This window comes from Crinia signifera, chromosome 5, assembly GCF_055691185.1.
Source record: "Crinia signifera chromosome 5, ASM5569118v1, whole genome shotgun sequence".
In the NCBI taxonomy this organism is placed as follows: Eukaryota; Metazoa; Chordata; class Amphibia; order Anura; family Myobatrachidae; genus Crinia; species Crinia signifera.
Window position 1 is genome coordinate 294,816,442 of NC_139221.1, and position 22,059 is coordinate 294,838,500.

At 40.8% G+C, this 22,059-nt stretch overlaps 1 protein-coding gene and 1 long non-coding RNA gene across 2 annotated transcripts in view; one reads left to right on the forward strand and one right to left on the reverse strand.

Annotated features, from left to right (window-relative positions):
* LOC146081215 (uncharacterized) overlaps positions 1-5,372 on the forward strand; it is a 55,240-nt gene extending 49,868 nt beyond the window's left edge. Inside the window, exon 6 of the long non-coding RNA XR_014475090.1 lies at positions 5,281-5,372. This is a non-coding gene — a long non-coding RNA (uncharacterized LOC146081215). The remainder of the gene's footprint in view (positions 1-5,280) is intronic.
* Positions 1-22,059, reverse strand: part of PLXDC2 (plexin domain containing 2) — a 456,016-nt gene that overhangs the window by 291,086 nt on the left and 142,871 nt on the right. The gene's annotated exons all lie outside the window — the stretch shown is intronic.

A 22,059-nucleotide genomic window follows, 5' to 3' on the forward strand; every position in this document is an offset into this window, starting at 1 on the left:
ATATCATTTTAATCAGCAGTTGCTTGTGCATCTGAGTTGAATAGCATAGAACATTGTACTACATGATGTGGCTATTAATTGTACTTATTGGGTATTTGGTATCACCAAACCATATGAGTGCCGGCGATCGGGCAAGTAAGATGACCCATAGACTAATGAGCCATGGTAATTAACCATTGCTAATAGAACACTGGATCTATAAATAGAGTTCAATGTATCTCTTGCAATTGTTAATTTTGCCATCCTGATGCATGGACATCAAAACAGCCAGGTTTTCAAGCTATAGGGCCAGATGTATCAAGCTTCAAAACATGATAAAGTGGAAGGTGATAAACAACCAGCCAATTAGCTCCGACCTGTCATTTTTCAAACCCAGCCTGTAACATAGGAGCTGATTGGCTGGTTGTTTATTACTCTCCACTTTATCACTTTTTGAAGCCTGGCCCAAAGTGAGAGGAGTTTCATCCAAATTCTGGTTAGGTAAATTGTAGGGATTGGGTGTACCAGGGGCAAGGTTTTGCCATGTAAATGATTGGTGCTTTAAAAACAAGGGAAAACTCACACAAAGTCTTACACAGCCTTCAACTTCCATGATACTAAATTTCACCCTATGGGGTATTTAATTCCGGATTATATTTTTGCCATGTGGAAATATTGTCATTTTCCAACAAGTTTAGTTTGAATTAACATTCAACCTATTGAATGTCGGGTCCATTTTACCAACTGTCCATTTTACCAACTGTCCATTTTACCAACTGTCAGAATAGGTTCCGACAGTTGTAAAATACGTGGATCAGTGAAAATGGCTACTGATAGTCAAAAACAGCCTTGGATTCGACAATCAGACACTATCTATTATCTAGAATGGGCTAAATAAATACTGTAAGAAGTAGATTCGGATTGGTTGCCATAGCAACATCCCAAGTGAAGTGAACTCCCATCTTAGTAAATTTCCCAAAAGCCTCTAAAATGACAAAGATGAATTGTTGGTACCGTATCTCTCTCCAATTTATCTATTCAAGTTTCTGTTTATTATACGTATAGTGGTGCTAGTCACACCATAATTGTTCGGTTATAACGCCATTTACTTCTCCGTGACTAACTGTAAAAGGGCCAGAGCCTAGCAATGCCCATGAAAAATGGAATCTTGTTTTTTTTTTATTGTAGTCAAGAATCATTTTTATGGTTAATAACTGCATTCATAAGTTAGATTTGTGAAATGTGTAGAATTTGTCATCTATGTTGTAAATAATCTCCCCAAACATAGAGGAAAGGCGGCAGCACTGAGCTGTAAAAGTGACGCCTGTATAAAGCATGTCCTGGTATACAGTATACTGTATGCTGTAACTCATACTTGCCTACTTTTGAAAACTAGTTTCAGGGAGATTATAGTTGATAGTAGAATTTTGCAAAGCGCCCCATTGAGGGGGCGTGTCATGTTCCACCCAAAGGGCGTGTCTATTTCCATATATGGAAAGATTGTGAAAAGAGATTGTTAACGTGGCACCTAGATGCGTGGGTGTGTACTGCTACATCTGAGAGGAATCTTTTAAAATTACTTATATCCAAATGTAGATGAGCCCCAAAGCAGCTAGAAAGAGATACTATACTTGCTAAATTGCTGGGAAATGGTGCTGATGGTTCAATGTAAATGTATCTGTCTCTCATTGCTTTTTTCCCAAAAAATGTATTTCCCAAAAAATGTAACAGTATAATGTAGGCTTGGTGAAATGAGGGAGATTGCTAGACTAATGAGGGAGAGAGGGAGATTGCTGTTATTTCAGGGCGCCTCCTGCAGAATGCAGGAGGGTAGGTAACTATGCTGTAACTATTAGGTCTAGCTGTTGTGCTGTACAGTATACACATTGGGCACGAGCAGACAGAGAAACAAGCTGATTGTGCTGCGTATTGTAAGTTATCACTTTCTGAGGAGTAATTGCAGAGGTGACACGGAGGACCCTGCTGAGGCTGAGAAGCTGTGTGCATTATTAGTGTGCAGCTTCGGCAGTATTGATATTTCAGATCCTTCCTCCAACTGTGTTTAAGCAGCGCTGCCAGTGTGAGGCTGTAGGCAGGAGAATTCCTAATGCATTAGATTGGATGTGATCCGTGTACTGTCAGGGAACGCAATGGATGTTTAAGTCGGTTTCCCAAACTCCGAAATTATTACAGTCAAGGTCCTAAGTAGACCCATGCTTGTGCACAGGTGACTTAATAAATACCTGAGTTCATTTGATTTAACCATCTGGTCTCAAGCATAGCCTTAAAGCCTGGACTGCTATGTTGGAGTTTGGGAAAGTCTGGATTCCGCTTCAATATAATGTTCAGTCACCGCATGCTCTCCCAGCATTTAGGCTGAAGGCTTTATCTACCGTCTCCTCAACCTTAGGCTCCTTCATTATATAATGTACAGCATATCTCCCAGGTACCCCCAAACCCAGCTGACTATCTAACTGTCCTAGATGAGAACTGGGGAGAAAGGGGAGATGGGAATATGGACCTAGGGCACTGAACAACTGAAACTACAATTGGGTGAGAAGACGTACTCCTGTCAATGTTAGTGGGTGCCACAGGGAAGTAATGTTGAGGAGGTGCTCCCTGGGAGCATAGTGTTAATGTGTGCTCGATATATGAATCCGATATATGAATGGCAGATAGGACAATATATCGCCTAGTATGTACCCAGCTTTAATCCAATAAATACCTTAATTTACCCATCGGGTATCTTCATGCCCAACACTTTATTAACCTAAACCATACTTAAACTTTAACTTAACTATACCTTAACACTACAAATAAAGACACAGACACAAGTGCCGGCGTTTCAAACTTGAATGTCAAATTTATTTTGACAACTTATATATATAGACTATCAAAATGGTGGCGGCACAATAGAACGGTCAAGACAGGAAAAGTGGGGGAAAACGTCACTATATCAAACATACATCGCTGGTGATCACTCTCCCAGCACAACCATCCTTGCTGATGGTGTGGCCATCTCCAGGGCAGAAGCATGGCTCAATCGATGTCAGGGAGAGTGTACCCACTATCTATGTACACACAAATATACTCCAGATGACCGTTCTTTACAGCGGCCAAGGAAAGGAAATAGGGATGGGAGGGTGGGGCTTCTGAAGAAAAGAGGCAGATCACCTTAACACGTGATCCTTTCTGTCTTGCCTACTCCTCCCTAAACACCCTGATTGGCCTATCCTCTAACTCATTTGCATACCCCTGCCTACCAACAAACATGTTAGCTTGCCAGAACCCTTTAGTGGTTCATGCCTCTTGCTTATCCAGCCTTCAGATTTTCTTCTTAATAAATAATTTCCCTTCATTGCTGCATTGTGCATCCTTTCTGCTCTAAATTGTTCATCTCTAGCACTGATCCAAAATTGCATTACATTCAGTGCAGTGCCCAACTCACCTAACAAATAACATCTAACATAGGAGTATATTGTCAGCATTTTATAGATAAAAACAGATTTTCACACAAATTAGATGCAATATTGTTTAATCAAATAACATTGTTATGCAGAAAAAAAAAAGAATATTCTATTAATGCTTAATCATAAAGTACAGGGCAGAACAGCACAGCAGTAATAATAATATATTTGGAAGTACCAGACTAATCCAAAGCCAATCACCTACAGGCACAACACAGAGCCAGAACTCTGATGTAATGTTGCTGGCACAGAGGACAGGACATATGGGCACAAATGGATTGATTGACAAAAAGTCAAGCGAGTCCTATAATAATTCAATAAGAAGTAATAGAGTTGATACCGTGTAGCACTCCAGAGTAAGGTTTATGTGGTGATTAATATAACTCGGGTCAGATGTCTGCTTGGTGGACAGAAAGTGCTTCCAGCTGGCAGCAGTGTCAGATATGGTGGTAGAATGGATGGAGCGGATTGTGGACGCGGCACATGTGCTCCTTAATGTCGGCTGGTTTGGTGATTATGAGAATGAGATGAGAATGGTTCTTTACAGAAGAGTGTTTATTTTGTAAGCTGTAGTATATTTATCTTTTGTAAGCTGTAGTATATTTATAGGGCTCTTATATATGAAAATACAAAACATGTTTTCCAGGACACCCGGCAGGAGCACTGTGCATCTCCAAACTTCACATACATGTATTCAAAATTCACAGGTGACCTGGAAAACATGAAATGTGTGTGGTCATGAGGACCGAGTTTGGGAAACAAAGATTTATGTGATGGCCAATGGATAATGCTGGAAAGTTGTTTATGTCAGAAGCCAATTGACTTTTGTGTAACTTTTTTAAATTTGCTTCTATATAGCACTACTCACTGCTCAGCAGGACCATCGATCATCAGTGTTTCCAAATCATTGATGGTTTATGGCCAATGATGTTTAATTTTGCCATCAATGGGGGAGAACCAGATGATTTCCCTCCCTCAATACTACGAAACCACTTGATGGTTTTGTTTGTTTTTTGTTTCAAGGTGACCAGAAAGCTCCCAGGTTCTGATTGGCCCATGATCCAGTCATTGAAAGATCAGGACTAACCATTGGTTGGTGAAACCATCAATGGTCATTCATTGCATAGTTTGGACCCTTAGATGGACACTTTTCATAACACATCTATGGTAACGATCAATGGCAAACAAACCAAAGGACATCCCTACTGTTTAGAGTAGGGGATGCTGGACTAATGGCTTTAAACAAAGTACTATAGTCTTGGCTTGCATAGTGGGTATTCCACTGTATTTACATCAGCTACGCCTGCTAAATCTCCCTGTAATCACTCGGCATATTGTAAACTCAATGACTAGTAGTACGGGATTAGTGCCGACACTGGCTGTGCAGAGTGGAATGAAGTGAGCCATGAACTTCTGATTATGTCGCTACGAGGGGAGTACAAACCTGGCAGGGCGGCCCAAAATTTGTTTTACCAAATCTTTTTAAGTTAATGTTATCTCCATTTTTCATCTAATTTTTTCTTATTGCACTATTATTATTATTATTATTATTATTATTATTATGATCTGTGTCATTGATTTTTATATAATTCTTTACACATCCCTTTATGACACATACAGTATATTACCCAATGTTCCACAGTTGATTTCAGGGTTTGGCAGCAGCCACCAGAACTGAGCACAGGTGAGCTGTAGGTGGTGAAGACTTACCATTATAGTCAATACAGTACACTAGTTTCAAAACCCTAGCATAAAATGAATCACTTTATATTTAAAATGGTACACTAGGGCTGTATTCAAAACTACCCAATAAATATAGATTCTCATCTTGTAGGCCCCTCCCATTTGACCTTCAAATTGCAAGTTCACAGCATCATACTTCCTATCCACTTCAATAAGAAGTGGGTGGAAAACAGTATGGCCACCCATTCATCCAGAGGTCCTCCAAACATTCAAGATTCTCCTGGAGGCTTCAGGAGAGCAGGTAAATAACACTCTACCTTTAGTAAGGAGTAACATGAATTGAATATGTAGATAAATGGCTGATGTATGGGCACAATCCTCAGATTACAGCATGGAGTCGGCTGAACCACAGAAGTGATGATGGTCTGGAATGTTTGATAATCAAAGGATCCCAACTGTTTTCTGCAAACTCTATCTCTTCCTCCTAGAAATAATCATTTCTGACTGGAGCTCAGATATGATATTTTCAGTTTGGATGCTATGTTCAGTAACAGTGTCACAGTGATACAGATGCTATCGGGAAACAAGCATATAAACATTTAATGGTTTATGGGACTCACTCACATATCTAGTAAAGGAACATCAAGTATAACGTTCAGCTGACAAAATAATCTGTAATGAAAATACCAGGGTGCAAACCTGTCTAAAAGCTGAGCTGACACAGCAAAGCTAATGCTTAGCTGGCTGCAATTTCCAGATAAGTGTGTCTAATTGGAAGAAGTTGGAAATGTGTCCACTATGATATCTGAACGCACTTTATTTTTTTTATTGCAAGATTTTAATAGTTATTAAAGGTAGAATAATAATCAAAAACCGTATAGCAATTTGCTGGGAATGCAGCCTATCAGTTTACAAGGAACAAGTGACATCACTGGGAATGTAGCCTATGAATTCACCAGAAATCAGTGATATCACTAGGAATGTTACCCATTAATTCACTAGGAATCACTGACATCCATGATAATGCTAGGAACTAATGACATCACAAATAATTCAGCCTATCATTTCACTGGAAACCATTGACATCACAATGAATGCAGCTTTTCAATCAACTAAGAATCAGTAATATCATTCTGGGATCAAGATAGGGATCCATTTTTACTGATGCAGATTAGTAACAGACATTACATTAAAGACAATACATGTAGGAATTAGTCACTGTCGTCTCTCAATTCAGAAGTGTATAGAGAATCAGTTATGATAAACGGTTAAATATAGTTAGTAATTGTTCACTGTTAAAAGGCTTCTGTGGAGTGGCTCAATGCTTATGTTGCTAAATTACAGCACCGATGTAATTGGACAAGCTGTGGTAGCCATCTGACCAGCTGCAGAATGAAACTTATTTGGACACAGCTCCATTCAAAATGCAGCAGTCTGAAATGTTTCAGTGCTCAGAGTATCTCAATCACTGGAGACTCCCACTCAGTGTCATTTACATAAAGGTCTTTAAGTTACAGATTTAGCAAAATTAACAGATGCTGCATCAATCATAAAAATCCAATTTGGTGCAGTGTACATTATAACCCTGTTATAGCTCTGGCCCTATCAACACCATACTTGCCAAACATGTGTGGGGCATCCTTGTTTAAAGCAGGAGCCACCTTGTGTATTTTCTGGTGATTACAAAAAACCTGGGGATGATGGAACGTGGGGATCATAATGTGAAAAATTGGGTCTCTGACACAGGAATGAGAAAATCCTCTGTGGATAACGAGTTAATGTTAGTGTGAAGGAGGGCCCCAAATTGGTATCTTGCTTAGGGCCCCATGAGGTAGTTTTACACTGCACATGAGAATTCTTGTACAATGCTACAGGGAGATTGAAGTAACCAATGACAGCTCTAGAGGTGTGGCTTCATCACAGTGCAGAATTCAAAAAGAGGAGCCAAACCAACTGCCATTCCAAACGGACTCACTGGCAGTTGGTGTGGCTCCCCAATTTGAATTTTGAACTGTGCGGCAGCCCTTCCTCTGGATCCGCCACTGGGAACAGATATATGGAATATCAATCAAAGTTCCTAAAAATAGGTGCTTCATCATGCACATCATCCAACATGCAATCCTACATGCAACATAATCTTGATTATGCCATTAAAAAGTCTAAAAATAGAGAATAGTGGGATAGTCTTCTATCCCACTATTCTCTATTTTTAGACTTTTTAATGGCATAATCAAGATTCTGTTGCATGTGGGATTAAAAATATGTGTTGCTGGAATTTGTATAGAGATAACCACTGGATGTGTCTCAGATCCGCAGCTTGGGTACAAAGATGCAGACATCGGATGCACACTGGTCCATGATCAACCTTCTGAGTAACCATATTGTTGTGCAGCCTGGTCACAACGAAGCAGATATCACTGAGCATAGTATTGCATGTGTAAGGTGCCACTCCCCCATTATGATCACAACCCACCGGTGTTTGAGTCACTGCTCCCCCATTATCTTCCACAAAAAATCTCTACCCTTCACTCACTTTGTGTAAAAATCCTTTCTATGAATGCGGCGGCAAGACCATCGCAGCACACGCGCATTGTTATTATTTATAAGCATACGCAGTGGCAAAATAATTGCTCTACAGCATACAACATGGACATTGTCTCCATCACTGAATCGGACCCTAAGGTTGATACTATATTTATACAATGCACTTCTGGTATCCATTACCTGGGGAGCTTTGTGATTTATGGTCTTTTTTAGTTCAGACACAAAAGTCGTTTTTCTAAAAACTGAAGGTCAATCTGAAATGTGCTTTCTGCCCAAGGAAACTGATCTATCCTCCCAATCATGGCAAGTGTGAACAGTTAAAAGGAAAGACGCTCATTACAGCAGAGATGCCAGCAACAAGGGATACTGAATTAGCCTTTACCTTGACACAGAGAGGTCACAGGTCAGCATACAGGAGAAATGCTTAGGGTTATCTGTGTACAGAGACTATGCGACTTCTCCGAGGACAAAAGTCGCAATCAATACCCCCGTAAACCACCCAGGAGTATCGGTGTTAGACGTAAAACCTTATTTAATATAAAAATTTGTAATTTAATTTAAGCGACTGAGTGAATATTTTGGAAAAAGATCTGATATTTGTGTCTGTTTACGTTGCTTCGGACCCTTCATGTTTTTTATACAGAGATTGAGAAATATAAAAGGACAATGTTTCCATATTGCTGAGTCTTATTCGTATTCTTAGTAAATTTCCCCCCTTGTGTGTGTTACCTTCTGGCCAGTCCCACTGCCATGCATGAGATCTGGCAAACATCACAAGATGTACAGCCTGATAAGCCGTCTAGCCACTGCAGGTCATACCTGCCTACTTTTGTACACTCCTCTCCGGGAGAAGCCCAGAGAGTAGTAAAAGGGGGCAAGACAAGGCTACTTGTCATGGGGTGGGATGAGGCTGACATCACCAAGCCCCACCCCCATGACAGTCATCAGCGGCAATTTGCGGGTCCGCGGATTGGGGAAGGGGCTAAAATTATGTAAAATGACACGATTCCCGTGCACAAGCAAAAATTGACCATTTGATGCAGTGGGGAAGGGGGGTGCTGGGGCTGCGGGGCAATGCAGGAGACTTGCCCACTTTCCCGGGGGGGCCGGGAGGGAAACACGATTTGTGGGTGCTTCCCGGCCATTCCGGGAGGGTAGGTATGCTGCAGGTTAGTACACAAACCAGCAAAAGTGCACTTTGCATTTTTGTTTATTACATATGAATTATTTTTCATCACACTATCTCTTATATATTTGGCTACATGTGTCAATCATTCTGGGAGTGTGTATATAACGCTGGGCAGGGTCACACATGAAACTCCACCCTCACCCCACCCAGCTATATGCACACACTCCCAGCCAGAATCCACATTGCTTAGATGAAACAAACTAAATTACAGCTCCCAGCAGCCCTTCCTGCCCGGAGCAGTGGCTTACTTTCACTTTCATCCAGCGTGTTTTGCAGTAAGAATGAGGCACAGGGGACAAGTTACCCCAGTCTCCCCCACTACCTATAATAAATAAATCATGGCAGCTGAACTGCAGGAGAGGCAGCCGGAGGTCCGAAAAGGGGGCGGGGCTTAACGGCACTGTGCTACATACAGTGCCATGCCAGCCAGCAGCTTCAGAGACAGCAGCACAGCCTAAAAGTGAGTGTGACACAGGGAAGGGGCTGTGTGTGTGTCACTGCTATATATGTGTGTATGAGTCACTGCTATATACAGTATGTGAGTGTGTCACTGCTATATATGTGTGTATGAGTCACTGCTATATATGTGTGTGTGTGTGTGTGTGTCACTGCTATATATGTGTGTATGAGTCACAGCTATATATGTGTGTATGAATCTGGGGGCCAGGATGGAGCGCTGCTGCAGGCACACCTGTGTATGAGGTGTCACCATTTCTACAGATGGTCAAATCCACCCCCTCCACTGCTTTCAGAAAATGTTGCAAGCACAGCTCTGTAAGATGTACAAGGATCTCACTCCCTGTGTCTGTGCCTCCCTGTTCCCTTTCTACCCTCCTGCCTCACTGTCCCGTCCGAACTGCCCTGTGCCTCCCTGTCCCATCCAAACTGCCCTGTGCCTCCCTGTCATCTCCCTACCCTCCTGCTTCACTGTCCCCTCCAAACTGCCCTGTGCCTCCCTGTCCCCTCTCAACTGCCCTGTGCCTCCCTGTCCCCTCTCAACTGCCCTGTGCCTCCCTGTCCCCTCTCAACTGCCCTGTGCCTCCCTGTCCCCTCCAAACTGCCCTGTGCCTCCCTGTCCCCTCTCAACTGCCCTGTGCCTCCCTGTCCCCTCTCAACTGCCCTGTGCCTCCCTGTCCCCTCTCAACTGCCCTGTGCCTCCCTGTCCCCTCCCAACTGCCCTGTGCCTCCCTGTCCCCTCTCAACTGCCCTGTGCCTCCCTGTCGTCTCCCTACTACCCTCCTGCTTCACTGTCCCCTCCGAACTGCCCTATGCCTCCCTGTCCCCTCTCAACTGTCCTATGCCTCCCTGTCCCCTCTCAACTGCCCTGTGTCTCCCTGTCCCCTCTCAACTGCCCTGTGCCTCCCTGTCCCCTCCAAACTGCCCTGTGCCTCCCTGTCCCCTCCGAACCGCCCTGTGCTTCCCTGTCCCCTCTCTACTGCCCTGTGCTTCCCTGTCCCCTCCCTACCGTCCTGCCTCCCTGTCCCCTCCCAACTACCCTGTGCCCCCCTGTCTGCTATACCACACACCTACAATCACACCACCAACATATGCCACATGTAGACAACTATATAAGAGAACACCCTGCCCGGCACCTGCGCTCTCAGAAGTATCGCAGGAACATGCACAGGCCAGAAAGGTTCAAGGCAGCAGACTCCCACTCTCGTGGGAACTGCCGCCCCAACACACTACGCACAGTGCTCATAGGCGAATCTAGAATTATGATAATGGGTGGTCCCAGATCTAGACATAACAGTAGGGGTACCTTTGCGCGGCGTAGCCGCGCGGCAAAAGGGGGTGTGGTCTCATGGGAAGGAGGTGTGGCATCACAAAAAGGGGTGTGGTATTACACTTTAGACCATACACAGTAATGCCCATTACACATTTTAGCAAACTCCGTAATACCCATTACACATAAAGCCACACCGTAATGCCATTTACACATAAGGCCACATACCATAATGCCCATTACACATTGTGCCACACATCATGATGCCCATTACATACTATGTAACAAACCGTAATGCCCATTACATATTTGCCACATAAGTGCTGCTTACCTACGTGCTCATTCCTAGGTGGTTCTTGCTTGATGGCACCATAGTACCCATTACACATGATGCTGCACACCATAGTACCCATTACACATGATGCCACACACCATAGTACCCATTACACATTATGCCGCGCACCATAGTATCCATTACACATGATGCTGCACACATAATGCCGCTTACACATGATGCTGCACACCGTAATGCCCCTTACACATTAAGCGACACATTATGCGTAATGCCCCCACATACCGCCACTTATAGCATCCCTTAAGCAATGCCCCCAAAAGTGCCACTTACTGTAAACTTTTATATGAGCCTTCGCTGCTGCTGCAGGGAGAGATGGAGAGCAGTGCAGCTGCTTCTATGGGGAGAGGAGCAGAGCACGCTCCCACTCCCCTCCTGGTGCCCCCTCTAGCCGAGTGGACATTTTAAATATTGTGCGCGCTGTTGTTGTGCATGACATCGGGAGAGCATGCCGGGCGCTGGCACCACATGATTAGGGGGGGGCTGAGGTGAAAGCGGGGAGAAGAATACGAGCGGAAGCTGCAGGGGTGACAGTCATTGACAGCTGGGCAGAGAGCAGGGGCCTGCTCGGCTGTATTCAGAGCACTGCAGGTCACGGCTGTTTGAAATAATACCCCTTTCACAACAGAAAATGCAGGGATTTACCCGGGAATATGGTCCCAGGATCATGCAGGGACATTCCCAGGCTGACCCCTTATACACCAGCCTAGTCCCTGCATTTTCTGGTGTGAGGGGGAGAGACAACCACTCCCCTCTCCCTACCCCCCTTTAACCAACCAGCTATATCTTCGGAACCAACTGACCCATTTACATGAGACCAGTATCATATTGCAGAACTTTTGAGTTGGCTTCGAATGATTTTGGTCCCGTGAAACTGGGCTGTTTGGTTCCAAAGAAATCTGCCCTCAAAGAACATAAACAGTCATGAAATTCCATTTAAGAAATAAAAAAAAAAAAACGGTTTAACCTCAATATCCCAGGAACCAATTAACCCATATGGATCCAGCCTGGTATCAGATTGCAGGCCCAGCAAATTGGGTTCGACTGAGATCAACCTTGAGCTTTAGTGATGCCGAAGGGGGAACTGGCAGCCGTTGAACTGGGTGGGGGTCGGAATTAGCGGGTCCCATGTTATCCTATAGGGAAAACATTCCAGCTTTGCCTGGCCGTATCTCTGGTTCCCAGGGGGCTAGAGACATGGGGCTGGGCTCGTTCGAAAGCCCCATTCCTTAGCTACAAAATGGGCTAATGGGTGGTCCTGTGCACCCCCGGACCACCCCCTAGATTCGCCTATGACAGTGCTGACAAGTGTGGCCTCTGCCTGCTAGCTCCTCCCGCCACCACCGCGACCCGCTCACACTCGCACAGGCGCCTAATAATTGCAACTGCGCCCGATACCGGCCACCCCCTCCTGCCGTGCCCGCAAACCTCCCACTACCCTCACACCTGCCTCTCTGCCGACGCCAGCACCGGACCTACGAGGAGAACAGACTTTGCACTATACCACCAACGGATCACAGGTAACATTGGTTTCCTAAACAACACAAACAGGGAAAGAAAGTATAATGTAGGTGCACTGGAAGTCCTTTTTTATGTTACATAAAATATAACTTTTAATATTTTTGCATTAAAATTCGGTGAAATATAAAAACAATAGAAAGAAATAAAGAGCAGAAATAAGATTTAAAAATGTAATGGCCGCTACTCGACTCTTATCTTTTATTTTCAGGTTTCTAATATCCCTGTATGTCCCTAATATGGGCTGACAGTATTTATAATTCTCCAATGACTGTCACTTAGGCTCAAAATGCCTCCCAAAAGGGGAAAATTCTTTTAAGGTGTCTTATCTAAGTTCGTTGTAGCACAAATGTGTCTTCAATTATAAGTGATCTTTCACTAGTGTGGTGTGGTTGTGGATAATTATAAGGGCAAGGATGTCAGTTATTCTATGTGGGTGATAGTCGCACTATCAGGGTGATTGGACAGTGTGTACACGTACCACCAATCGTCCAAAGTCTAATACCAATAATTATTTATATACCGTCCTGTATATTAAAACACATATTAGGAGCTCATAGTTTCACTCAACTTTAAATAGTATAGGCTGAGGATACAGTGTTCTGGTTATACCATATGTAACTCTGTTTGAGCTGGGGGAATTTAGAGATAATCCGCCGCTTTTTACTGTTCGGCTTTCACCCTCCTCAAACCAAAGTTATCAATATATGTCTATCTCTGATATCTGCACTGTGCGTCAGTTAAGGGATATTTGAATATCCGCTACTTTGAAATTAATGAGCTGTTACCCCACTCCCACAGTGTTTAAAGGTGTCTGGATAGTATCGCACCTTCAGATAGACTTTTATTGTTTTTACTGCAGAATTTGTTGTTTGCTGTTGAGCCAGGGGAAATATATCTCAGCCTTGTATTTATAGGCTTTTACCCCACTCAAAACAGCTTCCTATTAAACTTGTTGCTCCTAATATTGGACAGTGTGTATGGAAGGTACCAATATTCCAATTTTTGCTTTATTCAAAATTCAGAGATTTCTAGGTACTAGAACAGGTACAAATATGTTGGTGGCTTAGCACACAGTATATTTCTTCTCACAAGTCTGACATGTTATAACCACTTTGTTATTGCTAGGCTATTAGTCCCACATTTAACCTCTTTGGAGACTGCCGCAATTTGTTATGTGGCACAGTCAGAAGGAGTTTCTCATTTTTTACCTAGTCCTCTTAGCGCATTTCCCACATATATATCTTAATTGTATTACATCAAATCAGAGTTATTATAAGGGATAAAGTAACGGCTTGGAAGGGTTTAGTTGGGCTGCTTTAAATGGGGTTTAGTTATACATATATATATATATAATAGCCGCTAATGTGTACCGGCTTTTGCCCCTGCATAGCCCTTATGCTGTAGCCGTGCTGGCTGTTGGAAAGTTTAGTTGGGCTGCTTTAAATGCCGCTAATGTATATCGGCTTTTATCCCCGCATAATCCTTATACTATAGCCAAGCTGGCTGTTATTTATCACTGTCCGTTTCGGCGGACACGCAGCAAAAGTTATAGTCCGCACTGACAGTAGTGAAGCGGCTATACTGCTAGCTGATCGCCCGTGAGTAGAATATAAGCGGCTTGTAGTGTGGCAGCAGCCGGCTGTCTGCTGCAAGCAGAGCTCCGTGCTTGGCTGCGCTTCCACTAGCTGCCCATTTGTTATATCACCACATGTAATTATTACCACATTTGGCTACAAACACAATTATGTACATTTTGACACTTTTTAGGAACATATAAGACAGAGGAGCTGCGGCCACTCGCTACCAACGGCCGTTTCACCTAAGCTTTCTCAAGGCATTAACCCGTTTGCCTCCCAGGAAGGGTTTAAATCCCCTGCCCTCTCTTTTGATTGGTTGATCTCAGTTGATACTGTTATGACACTTGTGTCTCGTATTTAGGGGCTCTTTTGTCATTATTAATTGATGTCTCAGTGTTCACTTTAATGTATGGTATTGTTATCGCTAATTCTTTTGTATTCTCATACATTTTCTTTTTTCTTTTATGGTATATTAAATTTATTTAATACTTCTCTCAATTTTATTCATCATATTTGTGGGGGGATAGAATTTTTAATGTTTAGTTACGTTTTAATATTCCCATAGAGCACCTCTTCTATTATTGCTCATTCATTAATTCATGTAAAGGATATTATGGAAATTATGCCATGTTTAGTGGTATTATTAATATTTATTTAAATTATTTATATATATTTTTCATATTTATTTATGAGTGTTTAATATTGTGATTAATTATGTAGTGTTAGATCTCTGCTTGTTTCTTATGGTATCAAGACAGAATTCTCCGTGGAGTATACACTAGCTGCAATTCCTAAATATACGTGGTTAAGTGTCCTTGTTATGTGATAATTATAGTTATTGTAAGAAAGGGGGGGAGAGATTTATTTAGACTAACTGTGTTGTTATCACTCGTGTATTACATGCAAATAAATAAATAAATAAAGTGCGTATAAAAGGTGCTAAAAAGTCATATAAAGGTAGTCTGAAATAAAAGGAGTGATACTGTGTGATATTATGATGTATAATTCTTTTATACACTGTGTTGAATTCCTTTTTAAGTGGCTAAAGTGTCTTTTCATAAATAGATTTTGTTATTATTGATTTCTTCCGTTTTGTGTGAAACGTGAAAAGTATATGTGCATAAATATGTGCTTCTCTAATCCTTTGTGATAAGTTGCCTTGTTTTTTATGTGCATATTCATTGGTGCAGTCGATTTGATATCTGTTTAATATAGTTTCTTATATTCTATACCTTTTATATATACATATACATGTATTCTTTCTGTCTGTTATATCGTGATTATTGGATTTTTAATATACCTAATTTTCTCAATATAGTGTGTAATCTCTTATATATATCACCATTTTATTGAGTATTCTTTCGATGAGTCCCATTGTCCTGGTTGATCAATCCGATGTGGTACCATTTTTTGACAAAGGGGGGATTTTGTTCTGGGGTATCATGTTCCCCTTACTTACATGCTCAGCATTTATTTATTTATATATTATTATTAATGAATTGGAAGCTGTCCCATCTGTTTAATAAAAAGAAGAAGAAGAGATCGAAGGGTGGAGAAAATGAAACTATGATGATTATTAATCTTTCTTCATATTTTATACATTACTGTTTCTAGATTTTTCCTCTTTCTTTTATCATTTGTTCTTATATTCTTCTTTTCTCTTCTTTTTTTCTTTCTTTTTTTCTCTGTTACTCTTTTTATTTTTTTCTCCTTTTACAATTTTTCTTCCTTATTCAAAGGGGATATAATAGATAAATAAATAGGAGATAGTGTTTATTGGAAGAGTGATTTGAAAATGAGGGTGTGGATCACTGCATATGTGAGTTTCTGTTTATTAGTAGTGATGTAAATCCATTCTTATTTTAAAATAAGGGTTTGTTATGGATTCTTGCTGGTTTATTAAAGAGGAGTTTACGTGGAATGGTGGATCCGGATTACCAATTCCTCCTTTTTATAGAAAGGATGAGAATTGGTTGTATTCATTCATTCCGAATGGCTCCACACTATTCATGAGGAAAATCCATCGTGATTCTCTTTTAAGGAGTTCATTTTTCATGTCTCCCCCTCTAATTCCGAGTTTGACTTTTTCGAGACCATAGATCTTGAGCTCAGATGGATCTCCTTTATGTACTCTCAGGAAGTGTCTTGCTACACTCGTCAGGGTTTTAAAGTTTTTGCGGTCTTTTTCTGCATTTTTAATACTCCTTAAATGTTCCATGAGTCTCACTCTCATTTGTCTGCTAGTGAGACCCACGTATTTCATACCACAGGGGCACTGTAGACAATATATAACTCCTGTTGTTTTACAGTTTATGAAATCCTGTATTTTCAACTTCTTTCCATATCTGTCTTCTATCTCCTTTACCTGTAGTGTGTGCTTGCATGTGTTACAATCACCACATTTAAAGCATCCTTGGTACTTGTTTCCTTTTGGTTTGTTCTTGATAAAATGGCTATGCACCAGAATATCTCTTAGATTTGGGGATTTCCTCCAGCTTGTTTGTACTCTATCTCCCAGTATGGTTATTAGTTCTTGGTCTGTGGCAAGGATGTTCCAATGTTTTTGGAGTATTGTTTGTATCTCCTGCCATTCGGGACAGAAGGTACCTATAAATCGAACCTTCTCTTCCCTCTTTTTTATGTGCTTTTTAGGGGATATTAGGGATTCTCTTTCTTTGTAAGCAGCTGTTTTAAATCCATTTTTTATGGTTTTGTGACTATAACCTCTGGTTTTGAGTCTTTCTGAGAGTTCGTTGGCTCTGATTTCAAATTTAGTCTTATTTGAGCAATTTCTCCTTGTCCGGAGAAATTCCCCTTTAGGTACTCCCCGTATTGTAGAAGGAAGGTGTGAGCTTGTGGCATGCAGAATGCTATTACTAGCAGTTGTTTTTCTGTACATGTCTGATACCACGTTCCCTTCATCATCAATTTCCAGTGTCAGGTCCAGAAAGGTTATGGACTTTTTGCTCATCTCCATGGTGAGTCTTAGGTTTAAAGAGTTTTTGTTGAGTACTTCGATGAATTCTTTCAGGAGTTCTCCATCCCCTTCCCAGATGATCAAAATATCATCGATATATCGATACCAACCATTAATATGGCTGGTATATCGATCATTTTCTGGTGCCAGCACTAGTTCTTTTTCCCACCACCCGAGGTACAGATTTGCATACGTGGGGGCACACGTACTGCCCATAGCTGTACCCCGGGTCTGTAGGTAGAACTTTTCATTAAAGGTAAAGTAGTTCTTGGTTAAGACAGATTTAAGAAGTTGAATGATAAGATCGTCAAAATCATTCCTTTCTCTCTGATCAAGATAATAGTTGATCGCCCGTATTCCATTTTCATGGCTGATGCTAGTGTAGAGAGACTCTACATCGCATGTGCATAGCCATGTTTCTGGAGTTACTGTCAGGTTTTCTATTTTCTTGAGAATGTCCATTGTGTCCCTTGTATACGAAGGGAGGTTTTCTACAAAGTTTCTCAATTGTTTGTCAACAAAAGTGCTGGCCTTTTCCATGAGACCTCCCATACCTGATACGATAGGTCTCCCAGGGGGTTTATGCAGATTTTTATGGACCTTCGGAAGGGCATAAAAAGTGGGTGTCTTAGGGTTCTCTACCCATAAATATTCCTTTTCTTGTTTTGTCAAGATTCCTTCGGTATAATTGTTTGTTATCATATCTTGATATTCTTTTAGGAATTTGTTTGTAGGATCACATGGCAGTTTCTCATAACATGTTCTGTCATTCAGTTGGCGCATGACCTCCCCTAGGTAGGATTCTTTACTCCATAAGACAATGTTCCCCCCTTTATCTGAGGGTTTTATTTCTAGATCGTCCCATTCCTTAATTTCCTGTAGTGCCTGGAATTCTTCTTTCGTCAGGTTATGTGATTTAATTTTTCTTCCACCAGTGAACAGTGTGTCCAGGTCTTGTGATACCATATCCAAATAGATTTTTGCCTGCGGACAGGTTTGAAAATTCGGAAAAAAGGTTGATTTTTTCCTCAATGTTGTCACTCTGGATATATGTTTGCTGTTGGTCTCATGTCTTGGATCCGTTCCCTCATTCTCCTCCATTAATTCCTGGAGAGCTAGAAGGGCCTCTTCCTCAATGGGGTCTAAAGGTGGGATTTGAGTCATCATTTCTGGTCCTGTCTCATCCGAGCTCTGTTTTTTTGCGTAAAACTTTTTTAATAAGATTTTTCTAACAAACAGGTTGAGATCTTTTTCTACTGTAAATCTATCCATAGTTTTAACTGGAGAGAATGAAAGGCCCTTTGAGAGGACACTTATATGATGTATGTTGAGTTCTCTGTTTGTTAGATTGATAACTCTAAGGGAGTCTTGTGCTTCTACTTCTTGTTCGGATAGAATCTCTTGTGGGGATTGTAGCCCCAGTCTCCCCTCTCCCTTTTCTTTCTTCTTCTTACTATTGTGTCCTCTTCTTGTTCTTTTGTATGGCCTGTATGGCCTAGACCAATCCCTAAAAAAGGACGCTGTCTATTTCCTGAGGTAGCACTTCCCACTGAGGACTGTTCTGAGTTTTCCCCTTCAGATGTTTCTACTTCTGATGTGGAGTCTTGTTGGTATCTCCCTCTCTCATTTTTACGTTGTTTATTATTACTCCATTTAAATATGACATTGTTCTTATAATCCATCACATCCCTTTGGAATTTATTTTGTTTTCTTTCGATGAGATTCTTTTCAAAATTCTCAATTTCAGTTTTGTGTTTTAGGTATGTTTTTTGGAAAGCTTCCAAGTTCTCAAATTCTTTCAGTTTTTCACTGGTTTTGTTTATTTCTTCTGTATAGAATTTCATCCTCATTTCGTCATGTTTTATGAGAATTTTGATCAATTCAGTTGAACAGTTTAATAGTGTCTTCTCCCAATCCAGTTTTAGTTTTTCTTCAAGCTCAAAGGCAGGGAAGACCTTAGGTCTTAATCCTCTTGGAGTGAGGTTATTCGTAAGATAGGTGTCAAACATTACTCTATTCCAATGTACTTTGGTTTGTTGTAAAAGGAGATCCTTCAGAACTAGGAGATCATTTGACCAATTTTGTCTTCTATCTCCACTGATTTCTCCTATTGTTTCACCAAAGAGGTTCATGGAATTAGAGTTCCATGTCTCCTGCCTTTTAGTTAAATCGTTACTCAAACTAAATGCTGCCATTTTTGTGGGAGGAACGGGTTAATTACTGATATTAGATTTGATAAATATCGCAGTATTAATACTTATATGTCAGAGGTACTGTGCTGGGTATCGTTATCTGGTATAGCACCAGTCTGTATGATACTTGTAGAGAAAAGGGGGGAGGGTGATACCCGCACCAGTCTTTCAAATTGTGGGACTTTCGTATCTCCTCAAATACTGATATTTAATAGGGATAATATCCTTATTGTTTTAACAGTTGGAGGTGCTACCTACTACTTGTATATATATACACAACACAAACAGGGAAAGAAAGTATAATGTAGGTGCACTGGAAGTCCTTTTTTATGTTACATAAAATATAACTTTTAATATTTTTGCATTAAAATTCGGTGAAATATAAAAACAATAGAAAGAAATAAAGAGCAGAAATAAGATTTAAAAATGTAATGGCCGCTACTCGACTCTTATCTTTTATTTTCAGGTTTCTAATATCCCTGTATGTCCCTAATATGGGCTGACAGTATTTATAATTCTCCAATGACTGTCACTTAGGCTCAAAATGCCTCCCAAAAGGGGAAAATTCTTTTAAGGTGTCTTATCTAAGTTCGTTGTAGCACAAATGTGTCTTCAATTATAAGTGATCTTTCACTAGTGTGGTGTGGTTGTGGATAATTATAAGGGCAAGGATGTCAGTTATTCTATGTGGGTGATAGTCGCACTATCAGGGTGATTGGACAGTGTGTACACGTACCACCAATCGTCCAAAGTCTAATACCAATAATTATTTATATACCGTCCTGTATATTAAAACACATATTAGGAGCTCATAGTTTCACTCAACTTTAAATAGTATAGGCTGAGGATACAGTGTTCTGGTTATACCATATGTAACTCTGTTTGAGCTGGGGGAATTTAGAGATAATCCGCCGCTTTTTACTGTTCGGCTTTCACCCTCCTCAAACCAAAGTTATCAATATATGTCTATCTCTGATATCTGCACTGTGCGTCAGTTAAGGGATATTTGAATATCCGCTACTTTGAAATTAATGAGCTGTTACCCCACTCCCACAGTGTTTAAAGGTGTCTGGATAGTATCGCACCTTCAGATAGACTTTTATTGTTTTTACTGCAGAATTTGTTGTTTGCTGTTGAGCCAGGGGAAATATATCTCAGCCTTGTATTTATAGGCTTTTACCCCACTCAAAACAGCTTCCTATTAAACTTGTTGCTCCTAATATTGGACAGTGTGTATGGAAGGTACCAATATTCCAATTTTTGCTTTATTCAAAATTCAGAGATTTCTAGGTACTAGAACAGGTACAAATATGTTGGTGGCTTAGCACACAGTATATTTCTTCTCACAAGTCTGACATGTTATAACCACTTTGTTATTGCTAGGCTATTAGTCCCACATTTAACCTCTTTGGAGACTGCCGCAATTTGTTATGTGGCACAGTCAGAAGGAGTTTCTCATTTTTTACCTAGTCCTCTTAGCGCATTTCCCACATATATATCTTAATTGTATTACATCAAATCAGAGTTATTATAAGGGATAAAGTAACGGCTTGGAAGGGTTTAGTTGGGCTGCTTTAAATGGGGTTTAGTTATACATATATATATATATAATAGCCGCTAATGTGTACCGGCTTTTGCCCCTGCATAGCCCTTATGCTGTAGCCGTGCTGGCTGTTGGTAACACTACATAATTAATCACAATATTAAACACTCATAAATAAATATGAAAAATATATATAAATAATTTAAATAAATATTAATAATACCACTAAACATGGCATAATTTCCATAATATCCTTTACATGAATTAATGAATGAGCAATAATAGAAGAGGTGCTCTATGGGAATATTAAAACGTAACTAAACATTAAAAATTCTATCCCCCCACAAATATGATGAATAAAATTGAGAGAAGTATTAAATAAATTTAATATACCATAAAAGAAAAAAGAAAATGTATGAGAATACAAAAGAATTAGCGATAACAATACCATACATTAAAGTGAACACTGAGACATCAATTAATAATGACAAAAGAGCCCCTAAATACGAGACACAAGTGTCATAACAGTATCAACTGAGATCAACCAATCAAAAGAGAGGGCAGGGGATTTAAACCCTTCCTGGGAGGCAAACGGGTTAATGCCTTGAGAAAGCTTAGGTGAAACGGCCGTTGGTAGCGAGTGGCCGCAGCTCCTCTGTCTTATATGTTCCTAAAAAGTGTCAAAATGTACATAATTGTGTTTGTAGCCAAATGTGGTAATAATTACATGTGGTGATATAACAAATGGGCAGCTAGTGGAAGCGCAGCCAAGCACGGAGCTCTGCTTGCAGCAGACAGCCGGCTGCTGCCACACTACAAGCCGCTTATATTCTACTCACGGGCGATCAGCTAGCAGTATAGCCGCTTCACTACTGTCAGTGCGGACTATAACTTTTGCTGCGTGTCCGCCGAAACGGACAGTGATAAATAACAGCCAGCTTGGCTATAGTATAAGGATTATGCGGGGATAAAAGCCGATATACATTAGCGGCATTTAAAGCAGCCCAACTAAACTTTCCAACAGCCAGCACGGCTACAGCATAAGGGCTATGCAGGGGCAAAAGCCGGTACACATTAGCGGCTATTATATATATATATATGTATAACTAAACCCCATTTAAAGCAGCCCAACTAAACCCTTCCAAGCCGTTACTTTATCCCTTATAATAACTCTGATTTGATGTAATACAATTAAGATATATATGTGGGAAATGCGCTAAGAGGACTAGGTAAAAAATGAGAAACTCCTTCTGACTGTGCCACATAACAAATTGCGGCAGTCTCCAAAGAGGTTAAATGTGGGACTAAT